The sequence below is a fragment of the Peromyscus californicus genome, unplaced genomic scaffold, assembly GCF_007827085.1.
Source record: "Peromyscus californicus insignis strain IS unplaced genomic scaffold, ASM782708v3 Scaffold_9__1_contigs__length_137607984, whole genome shotgun sequence".
NCBI lineage: Eukaryota > Metazoa > Chordata > Mammalia > Rodentia > Cricetidae > Peromyscus > Peromyscus californicus.
In genome coordinates, this window is record NW_026294617.1 from 97,223,383 (window position 1) to 97,235,310 (window position 11,928).

Sequence of the window (11,928 nt, forward strand, 5' to 3'; positions counted from 1 at the left end):
ACACACACACACAGAGTTCGAACTTAAAGCATCACCAAGTGGAAAGTAAGTGCCAATAGTTCTATTTTGATTTTTCCGAAGGGACAAGAGACAGGAGAGGGAGAGTCAGATTAAAACCTTCCTTTAAAGTCACCTGTCTCACCAATCCATGACAAAACAGAAAACCAAAGCCAGGCCTCTAAAAAAAAAAGACAAATCCAGCTATTTCCTAAAATCTTCTTTTATTTGTTTCCCATAAATGATAATCCTTGTCTTGCCATCTCTCTGAAAAGACAGTGAAGAGTCCCTTGGCATTTGGAAGGAATTTTATTTTGCTGAATTTTGGAGTCGACTGTGGCTCGCTCTCTATTAATGTGAGAGGGAAGAGTGAAAGAATGTTATTTTTTTTTTTCTATTAAAGCAAAGGTTTCTACATTAACTCTGAACTTCGGGACACCGCACAGTGTCGAAGAGAGAAGTTGCAGTGACAGTGACACAGAAATGAAATGAATTAAAATTGTCACTGACAATAAAGCTGGAAGCGACAGTAGGCAGGAAAGGCTTGTCCCTGAAAACCTTACAGCTTCGCCGCCGACGCTGGAGGGAGCGGTAATTGAAGGTAGTTATAGACCCGGAAAAAGAAGAAGAAGAAGAAAAGCAATAATGTGGAAGTCATACCCTGTCTGGATGGGAGGGCTATTATTTGGTTTAAAACTGCAGAATGCATTTATGACTTCGGCGGAAGACAGATACTGACCTTGATGTGGTACAGATTTGAAATGGGATTGGAGAGCCTGGATGTCGGGTTGTCACTACAGCATGAAGGGCACCCGTATAAGATTGTTCTTGCACCAAACAGGTGGAGTGTGAGGTTCCATTTGTTCGAGGGCTGAGCACCTGCAGACACTTGTGTCGTAGGTCTAGACTCTAAAAGCTAGAAGAGAGAATTTCTCCTTAGAGAGTGCATGCATATGCAGGTGTGCCACTGTGCATTAAGGGGAAAGCTGGGTATGGAATGAGGAGTAAGAAATTTGTGTGTGTGTGTGTGTGTGTGTGTGTGTGTGTGTGTGTGTGTGTGTGTATGTGTGTATATGTGTGTGTGTGTACGTGTGTGTATATATGTGTGTGTGTGTGTGTATGTGTGTGTGTGTGTACGTGTGTGTATATATGTGTGTGTGTGTGTGTATGTGTGTGTGTGTGTACGTGTGTGTATATATGTGTGTGTGTATATGTGTATATGTGTGTGTGTGTGTGTGTGTGTTCATCCCACAGTGTCCATGTGGTAGTCAGAGGCCCATGCCATTGTCAGTTCTTCCCTTCTACCATGTGGGTCCTGAAGATTGAATTCACGTCAGCACGCTTGAAAGCAGGAACTTTTACCACGGAGACTGCACATAGTCCATGGCTCTCCCCTTGCTGCTTATGTTGCCTGAGTTTTTATCCTTCCTACTTCTCTTTTCAGACTGCCATCAAGCACAGGTACAGGATGAAGTGAGAGCAAAAAACTACTACTCTGTCGGTATCAATCACCATATCAAGTTCTTCCCACTACACTGGACCATCTAAAGGGAATGTGGACTTTTCTGCTAATGCTGTAGAGTTATTTCTCATGGAGGTATTTGGTGTTAGTGATTATCAGAACACTGGGCAAAACTATAAAGATGGCGCAATTTAAATCTTCGTTATTTCTCTATGAACTTCTGGTTTCCTCTTTGACCTGCTTTCCAGAGATCCTGGTCAGAACATCACCACGACACTGGAGAGGTAGGGTACCCCAGAGGAAATGCAACAGGAAAGGTGTTTCTGTCAGGGTATCCTCTTCTGTGATAAAACACCATGACCAAAAGCAATGTGAGGAGGAAAGGGTTTATTTCAGTTTATAACTTTCAGGTCACAGTTTATCACTGAGTGAAGTCAGAAGAGCAGGCAGAGGTTGATGCTGAGGCCATGGAGGAAGCCTACTAATTGACTTCTCCTCATGGTATGTTTATCCTGTTTTCTTATAGGATAAGAAAATTATTTTTTATTTATATTATTCAAATTATTATTTATATATATTATTCTTATAGCACCTACTACTACACACCCAATGGTGATACTGCCCCCCTGTGAGACGGGTCCAACACCATCAATCAATCAAGGAAAAAAACCAAACCAAACCAAACCAACCAATTAACCAACCAAACAAACAAGGAAACAAACCCCACAGCCTTACCACAGGCCAAAATGGTGGGGAAATTTTCTCAATTGAGAATCCTTCTTACCAAATGACCATGGCAAGTTTACATGAAAACTAGCCAGCACAGAAGTCACCAAGCAAGTGAGAGATTTTAAGAGTTATGTTAAGGATAGACACCTCATCCTACAATTTTGACTCCAGCCACAATCCATTCCAACTTACATAAAGTTACTGTGTTGTGTGCTCCTTGTATGATATGGTACATGTGAATGTACTTGATATTCTGCATATCATGTGTCTAGAATCTTAGATCATAAAAGGCTATCCTGTGATGAGACACCATGAACACGTAGAAGAAAGAGTTGATTTGGACTTAGGGTTTCAGGGGGTCCATAACCATCACAGTGAGGAATGTGGCAGCAGGATTCTGGCTGGAGCAGTAGCTGAAAGATTACATGTTGGCCCACAATACTAAGGCAGAGAGGATTAACTGGGACTACCCGGGATTTTGAAATCTCAAAGCCAGCCCAAAGTGGCATACCTCCTCCTATAAGGTCATACCACTTAATCCTTCCCAAACAGTTGACAGTTCTACTACCTGAGAAACAAGTATTAAAATATATGTGTCTGTAGATGCTGTTCTCATTCAAGCCACCACAGAAGATGGAAGATTTATGGTCATCAACTGTTGGTCTAGAATAACTGGATGAATAATCATGGAACTAGATGATATATGGATATAACAAAAGGAAGAAGTTTGGAGAGAAACAAGATGAGCTCCACTTTAGATATGATTTTGAAAGTACTATAAAGTTTCATAGTAGAATTATCTAGTAGCATGGGGCTAGAACAATAGCCCATTGGTGAAGAATATCAGAACATGCGCTGCTGTTGCAGATCTAAATTCATTTTCTAGTACTCATGTCAGGCAGCTCATAAGCACATTTAACTCCAACTCCAGGAAATCAAATTCCCTCTTGAGGACTTCACAGGCACCTGAATTCATGTGTGCACAAACATGAACAGACATAATTAAAAATAAGATACTTTAATATGAGTTATCCAGTAGTTAACTAACATATAAAAGTGAATTTAGAAGCAAGAGAAGTTATATGAATTTTGAGAAATATATTTCAGATCTTTACTTGGCATGTATATATTTGATTTTGAATCACACATAACATGATTTTATAATAAAATATATCTTTGTATTAAAAATAAAGGGGGTGTCTCATGAGGATGATGAGGACAGACCTGTTCACCAATATGAGACCAGTGTATGAGAGCTGAGTAAAGAAAAAAATGGGCGTTTTCTCTATGGTGCTTCTGTCGGAGGGGTAGATAGATGAGCAGACATCATTCAGCAGTGGTTAGATGGGTTGTGCTGGATAGTTTTTTATCTCAACTTGACATAAGGTAGAGTTATCTGAAAGGAGAGAGGCTCAATTGAGAAAAGCCTTCCATAAGAGCAGGCTAGAGAGCATTCTTCTTAATTAATGACTGATGGGGGAGGACCCTGCCTATTTTGGCTGGGGCCATCCCTGGGCTTGTCATCCTGGGTTCTGTAAGAAATCCAGCCTAGCAAGCTATGACTTCCTTCAATGATGAATAGTGATATGGAAGTGCAAGCCAAGTAAACCCTCCCCAGCCCTGCCCAAGTTGCTTTGGTCATGGTGTTTTGTCACAACAATAGTAACCCTAACTTAGAGATATTTTCACAATCATATCTCTGCCTCTCTGTGTATGATATAAAGTAAGGTATTGGAGGTGTTTTTCCAGGCTGTGACAGTTTTTCTTAATGTAGCCCAGTTCTGCCACAGGACTGATAGCACATTAGAGACTCAATAAACTTTGAATGGGTAAACACAAAGGAACTCTAGGTTGGGAGGGTACCATGGTGCCAGAGCTGGTGGAGGGAGCAGGCACTACTGTGCTGCTGTGGCTGGCCTGAAAGTTTCTCTTATAAGGTAAGGCATCAATGGAAACAGTCTAGGAGAGGAAAACTAACAACAGTATCAATATCATCAACAATGGCATTGTGAGTTTACTGTTTGCCAATTGTTGTTGTAAAAAGCTTGCATACATCATCATAATTCATTAGTGTATCAACTCTATGATGCAGAAAATTGGTCTGAACAGAAAATGCCTGGAGCCTAGTTCTTTGAAGTGGGACGTTTAGGTGGAGGCTTAGTGGGGGAGCATGATTTGTAGAACTTGGAACAGAGACTATATGTCAAGTTAGAAATGGATTTGTTTATTCCAAGGTTTAGCCTCGAGGTCCAAGTTAAGGAACCAGAACTACTAGCTGTAGAGACAGATCTGATGTTTGGGATGTGAGTTGGACTCTAGAGTTGTAGAACTTCTGCCTGGTACTTGATCTTTCCCTTTATACCTCTAGGCATGCCTCTCTCTACAGCAATCTCTCTATAGAGATTACATTCACCTATCCAATATTGTAAATGATCATCAGTAGCACCTATGGAGCTCATGAAGCTGAAAGCAGGGCTTTATCTCAGGCCAATAAGGTAAGAACCTGCTGTGGGATGTTCTGTATGGCAAATGTGTTGCTGATTAGTCATTAAATAAAACACTGATTGGCCATTGGCTAGGCAGGAAGTGTAGGCGGGACAAGGAGGAGAATAAAGCTGGGAAGTGGAAGGCTGAGTCAGAGAGACACTGCCAGCCGCCATCAGGACAAGGAAGATGTAAAGTACCGGTAAGCCACAAGCCACGTGGCAAGGTATAGATTAATAGAAATGGATTAATTTAAGCTGTAAGAACAGTTAGCAAGAAGCCTGCCACGGCCATACAGTTTGTAACCAATATAAGTCTCTGTGTTTACTTGATTGGGTTTAAGCGGCTTGGGACTGGCGGGTGAGAGAGATTTGTCCTGACTGTGGGCCAGCCAGGAAAACTCTAGCAACAAATGGCGTCCAACGTGGGGCAAGAGTTTCCACCTAAAAACTGAGAAAAAGGATTCTAAAACGGAGCTAAAAACAGTTCCTAATTGTCTCTCTCAAATGAGCGGCAGCTGCTGGTTTGAGCTACTGGTGGGTTCCTTGCATGCGAGCTCAACCTGCCATATGGCGGGAGTGGGGCCTTTGCAAGTGGCACTTTGAGCTGCGTGGTGGATTTAGCCTTTGCTGGTGCAGAGCAACAGGGGAGGTTTCTGGACTACACGCTGTTTGGATAAAAGCATAGACCCACATAGCTCCCAGAGCTGGTGGTAAACGTAGCCATGTTGGGAAGCTGAGGTGGGCGGAGCCAGCAGCCACAGCTGCTGCAGTTTAAGGCAATAGATTCACAGTAAGACAGATTCAGATGTAATAGTTTAAAGTGTGTGTAAAATATATGTAGGCTTGAAAGAGACAAAAAATGTGATATATAAAGTTATATAAACAAATACATAGTTTTAAAAATAAAGTCTTTAAAGAGACAGTAATATTAATATAAAAAATAAGCCACGTAAAGATGAGTATTACACAGAGAATCTGGATTGTGTTGTCTTTGGGACTTTTAACTGCAGAAAAACATTTGATTGTAAAAGCTGTTGAGTTATGTCAAAATGTATACTTTAAAGGTACCTTGACTTCAAAATTTGGATGTAAGGATATGTTGCTTTGGAAAAGAGTCTCTTTTGTTTCCACAGAAAACAAGAGGCTATGGATTTGTTCCAGAGTAAGATACATCAGGTTTGACCAGCCAAGACTACCTGAAAGGTCTCTGATGACACCATGGCCCAGATGATCCAACATCCAGAACCGTTTCAAGGCAACTGGCTCAGACGATACACCCTCATGGACTATTCCATAATCCTAAAATTTTCTTTGTTTCCCCATAAGATACAGCGTCCCCCTCCAGCAGGAAGTAGTAAGAGAAGCTACGCCCAAATTCCCAAATTATATGTAATTTTACTTTGTTAAGGTTAAAACCTTCCTTTTTGAAAAAAAAAAAAAAAAAGGAAGTGCTGTGGGATGTTCTGTATGGCAAATGTGTTGCTGATTAGTCATTAAATAAAACACTGATTGGCCATTGGCTAGGCAGGAAGTGTAGGCGGGACAAGGAGGAGAATAAAGCTGGGAAGTGGAAGGCTGAGTCAGAGAGACACTGCCAGCCGCCATCAGGACAAGGAAGATGTAAAGTACCGGTAAGCCACAAGCCACATGGCAAGGTATAGATTAATAGAAATGGATTAATTTAAGCTGTAAGAACAGTTAGCAAGAAGCCTGCCACGGCCATACAGTTTGTAACCAATATAAGTCTCTGTGTTTACTTGATTGGGTTTAAGCGGCTTGGGACTGGCGGGTGAGAGAGATTTGTCCTGACTGTGGGCCAGCCAGGAAGGTAAGAACCCTTTTGGTTGACTTCCTGGCATCACTTTTTTTTTATAAAAAAAATATTAATTCATTTTACATACCAACCACAACTTCCTCTCTCATCCCTCCTCCCACTTCCCCCCATCAGCCTAACTCCACCCACTATCCCCCACCCACCCCTCCTCCCCTCCTCCAAAAGGGTAAGTTCTCCCATGAGGGAATAGCAAAGCCTCTTACATTCAGTTGAGGCAGGACCAAGCCCCTCCCCACTGCATCAAGGGTGAGCAAGATGTCTGACTATTGTTAATGGGCTCCAGAAAGCCAGGTAATGCACCAGGGATAGATCCTGATCATACTGCCAGGGGCCCCTCAAACAGACCCAGCTACACAACTGTCTCCTGTATGCAGAGAGTCTAGTCCTGTCCCATGCAGGTTCTACAGCTGTTGGTCTAAAGTGGGTGAGTTCCTATGAGCTTGGTTCAATTGTTTCTCTAGATTTTGCCATTGTGATCTTGACCTCCCCTTGCTCATATAATCCCTCTTCCCTCTCTTTGATTGGACTTCCAGAGCTCAGACTGGTGCTTGGTTGTGGATCTCTGCATTTGCTTCCATGAGTTACTGGATGAAGGCTCTATGATGACAGTTAGGGTATTCACCAATCTGATTATCAGGGTAAGCCAGCTCAGGCACCCTCTCCACTATTGCTAATATGGGGTCATCCTTAGCATTACTATTTCTTAAATGTTTTCACAGTCAAGGTTGAAAACCTTGCAGCCAAGGTTGAAAAACACTGGTGTAAACCAACATTTCTAATAGAAGTGTCCATTATTGGTCTCGATTTGACTGATATTTCTTAGGGGGCATTATATGTTTGTATATTTTATTTTATAATTTAACAAAGTTTATTTTTTAAAGTGTGTGTGTGTGTGTGTGTGTGTGTGTGTGTGTGTGTGTGTGTGTGTGGTGTCTGCAGAAGCCAGAAGCCAGAAAAGGGAGTCATATCACCTGGAGCTGGAATGTTTGTGAATCCACTGACATGCAGACATGGGTGCTGGGAATCAAACACAGGTCGTCTGCAAATGCTCTTAACTGCTGAGTCATCTCCAGCTCCTTATTTTATTCCTAAATGATTTTTTGATTAGAAGCTTAAGACAAATTTAGGATGGGCAATTTGTAAATCACAGAAGTACAAAGAGAAAAGTAGAATAATCAATGATAACTAATGTCCATTTGCCAACATTATTGAATTTCATTTTAATTCAATTGAACAGATTTCTTTTATTAATTTTTTTTAGTTATTTTTATATACCAACCAGAGTTTCCCCTCCCTCCTCTTCTCCTGTTCCCTCCTCCCAGCTCCCTTCTACTCCCTTCCCCCCTCTACTCCTCTTCCTTCTTCATTCAGAAAGGGTAAGGTCTTCCATGGGAGTCAACAAAGCATGGCATATCAAGTTGAGGCAGGACCAAGCTCCTCCCTGCTGCATCAAGGCTGAGCAAGGCATCCAACCATAGGGAATAGGTTGCAAAAAACTAGCTCATGTGCCAGGGACAGGTCCTGGTCCTACTGCTAGGGGCCCCACAAACAGACCACGCTACACAACTCCCACCCTTTTGCAGAGGGTCTAAGTTGGTCCCATGCAGACTCCCTAGCTGTTGATCTAGAGTCCGTGAGCTCTCACAAGCTCAAATCAGCTGACTCTGTGGGTTTCCCCATCATGATCTTTACCCCCACTTTGCTCATATAATCCCTCCTCCCTCTCTTCAACTGGACTTTTGGAGCTCGGCCCAGTGTTTGGCTGTGGATCTCTGCATCTTCTTCCATTAATTACAGGATGAAGGTTCTATGATGACAATCAGGGTATTCACCACTCTGATTACAAGAGAAGGTCAGTTCAGGCACCCTCTCCACTATTGCTAGGAGTCTTAGCTGGGTTCATCCTGTGGATTCCTGGTGGTTTCCCTGGTACCAGGTATTTCCCTAACCCCATAATGGCCCTCTCTACCAAGATATCTCTTTTATTGTTCTCTTTCCCCATCCCTCCCCCAACTCAACAATCCCAATACTTCATATTCCCATCCCCCATCTACACAGGAGATCTCACATTTCCCCTTCCCAGAGTGATCCATGCATCCCTTTTAGGGTCCTCCTTGTTACTGAGCTTCTCTGGGCCTGGTTATCCTTTGCTTTACATTTATTATCCACTTATGCGTGAGTACATAAGTTTTTTGTGTTTGTCTTTCTGGGTCTGGGTACCTTACTCAGGATGATTTTTTTTTTTTTGTTCCATCCATTTGCCTTCAAATTTCATGATGTCATTTTGAACAGATTTCTTAAACTGCAAATAAATACTTATTGGATGGAAGAGTTAGTTATCGTTTTTCTGACAATGTGATAGAAAAATGACTAACAGCACTGCATCTGACTGTGCCAGTTAAAAGTCCCCTTTGGATGCATAGAGAAATGTGTAGAAAAAGTCTGTGAAATTAGTTTACGTTGCCAGAAATTAAAACTGGAAGCTAAAACTCCCATTTGTAGGATTGGTCATTTTGTTGCTATGCGAGGGGCAAGATTGAGCTTTCATACACAGCCTCTAATGAAGACAAGGGTTTGGTCCTTTGGAAGAGGCAGGCTTTCAACTGAGTCCTCTAATGTGTCATAGTTCCCCAGGAAAAGATGATGTCAGGGACTCAAGATGACTTGTCTTTATCAGACTCAGTTCAAGACTGAAAGAAATTGATCTCTTAACAACGTGTAGGTACGATGCAATATATTGGACACAACTTATATGTTGTCTCAGATTTGTTTTGCCTCTCCTATCTCTGAAGCTTTGGTGGTTTCCTTATGGAGAATTCTGATGCTGCCTCTGTTGGATAATCCACTGCTGCCACTACTTCATCTGCTAGCATCTGTTGGGATTTCAACACTTCCCACAGGGTAGTGGTCCTGGAGATGGCACTCAATTGTATCCCAAAGAGATCCGACTCCCGCAACTATTCCTGAATACAGAAAAAGTACTATCCACACTGCTAGGGAAAATTCAAGTTGAAAGGTGTTCTTGGTTCAACTCTATTGCTTCATAACATTCCAGTAAGTTTGGTGGAAGCAAAGAAGACATATTTTTTTAAGGACACCCAGGATGAATACACAACCGCAGCCTTATAAGAGTCTCAGAGATACACCAGGCAAAATGAATTCACACTGCTAAAAATAATGAGGAACACAGAATAACAAGGCAACAAAGGATGCATTAAGAGGTATTTTTCAAGAGGCCCACAGCATGGGATGATCAAGTGGTGAATAGTTTATTTTGCAGAAACACTTCCTAAAACAAAGATCCAAAAGCAAGCAGCTCATGCAATAGGCAGTCTCAGAATATATTAATAGAATATACAGAAAATAAGAAAACATGTAAATGTTGTGGACACAAAATCTGAATCTTACTAGAGACTCTCCTGGTGTGATAGTGTTAGTAGTCAACTTCACAGAATCTAGAATCACTTGGGAGTCGGGTCTTTGAATATGACTGTGGGGGACTATTTTGATAACATTAATTAGAGTGAGAAAACACACCTGATATATGTGGCACCATTACCTGGATGGAATTCTGGACTGTATAGTTGGAGAAAGAGAGAGTAGCAGCATACATTAATCCAGCATTATCTATTTCCTGAATACGGATGCAATGGGACCAGCGGCCTCACACTCTGCTACTTTGGCTGACCAGCCATGATGGATGTTACTCTTGAAGTGTGAACCAAAATAAACTCTTTTTCCCTTGTATTACTTGTCAGGCTATTCTATGAGAGTAACATTAAAAGAAAAAAAAAGACATGTAGAAAGTGTCAAATGTGCTAAATGTCAAATGTGCTTAAATACAGGAAGCTGGGATGTTTATTAATTTAATATCATACCTCAGTGGATAAAAGCTGTTTATGGAAGTACAGACTATTTTGCCTATTAAGTTTACTTTGTGCATGGACTGAGTGTGATCCTGGGGTTAGAAAAAGCATAATAGTAAAGAGAATTGTAGATATCACTTACCAGACAGGGCATCTCATGGTGAATGTCAAGGGTTATGAAAAGAAATATGAAGATTTAATTTATAATGCATAAGACATTGCAATAATGACATTTAAAAACAAACAAACCACATTACTATTTAAAAACAACTCAAGATAAATCAATTGATTAGAAATTGGAGGCAGGGAAATGTCCAGAAATTAGTGTCTTGGTTAATCAGTTAAATATTAGAGACAGTTTGGAAAAGCATTAGTGAAATTAAATGAAGACTTTAGAAAATATAGAAGATATAATGCAGAAGGACTAAGTAGAAGAAAATATCAAGTATGTTTAAAATCAAATTTCTTTGCTCAGAAGAACAAAACCAGACTGCAGGCTCTGTTTAGCTTGTCAGCCATAGTTTCTTGATGCGTTCATTTTGGGGTTTAGTTCTACTTTCTAAAATACTTTGGTTATGCATTCAGTGAGGTATAGAAAGCCATTGGTAAGGAGCACTGACATTTTTATTTGATTGAAAATAATTTTAATTGCAATCTTCTGAATGATCATTCTAGATGTCTTCTAGGAACTCAAATTCTAGGCTGACAGTTTGTTCCCCAAGCTGTGACAATGTTATACTTCCAGCTCCTTTTGCCCTTGAGAAATTTTGTAATCCTTCTTCTGTTTATTCCCAGTTCTGTGATTTCTGAGATATTTCTAGTTGTAAGTCTATATGGGTGATTTCTGGGTATATCTGTTAGAGTTTATGGGAAGATTCTTGACTTTAAAGTTGTATGCCTTTTAAAAGCTAATCAGATTATCAATCATTATTCTAAGAAATAGTTACCTATTCCACTTTCTCTATTCTTCATCTTCTTCCTCTTCTTCTTCTCCTCCTCCTCCTCCCCCTCCTCCTCCTCCTCCTCCTCCTCCTCCTCCTCCTCCTCCTCCTCCTCCTCCTTCTTCTTCTTTTTTTAAACTTCAGTAGAATACAGAGGTTTCCCAGATCCCAGGGACCAGAAAGGGACCCCCTGCATCTTGATTTTTTCCATGAATGAAATCCACTGGCTGACCAGTCACACTTGAACCATGTTGCCAGGTGTCTAAAAAAATGATTATGCTGCATCATCACTAAAAATTGTTATAAAAGCAAGTTTCACGATGATTGAATACATATATGATTTCGAAAACATTGTGAAAGTGAAATAAAACATAAAGTGCCTGTTGAATTCAAAGAGACAGGAGAGGGAAATTATAAAGAAGCAGAGAAAAGGCAAGATTATGATAAAGAACGCAGTAAGTGGTACAACTAACCCCACATGCAATAGTAATCACAATAAATGCCAATGGAATAGATATGCAAGTCAAAACACAAGGATTCTCAGTTTAAATGAGTAGCTGAACTGAGGTGTTTGATATTTTAAAAACTCCTTTATTCATTAGATACATAAAAA

The 11,928-nt window shown here is 40.8% G+C and overlaps 1 long non-coding RNA gene across 5 annotated transcripts in view; it reads left to right on the forward strand.

Moving 5' to 3' along the window:
• LOC128106078 (uncharacterized) overlaps nucleotides 1-6,468 on the forward strand; it is a 94,844-nt gene extending 88,376 nt beyond the window's left edge. For 2 of the 5 annotated variants that reach the window (XR_008216587.1, XR_008216589.1), the window contains exon 4: nucleotides 401-6,468. This is a non-coding gene — a long non-coding RNA (uncharacterized LOC128106078). The remainder of the gene's footprint in view (nucleotides 1-400) is intronic. The other 3 variants (XR_008216588.1, XR_008216591.1, XR_008216590.1) reach the window with 2 other exon arrangements.
• The last annotated feature ends 5,460 nt before the right edge of the window (nucleotides 6,469-11,928 follow it).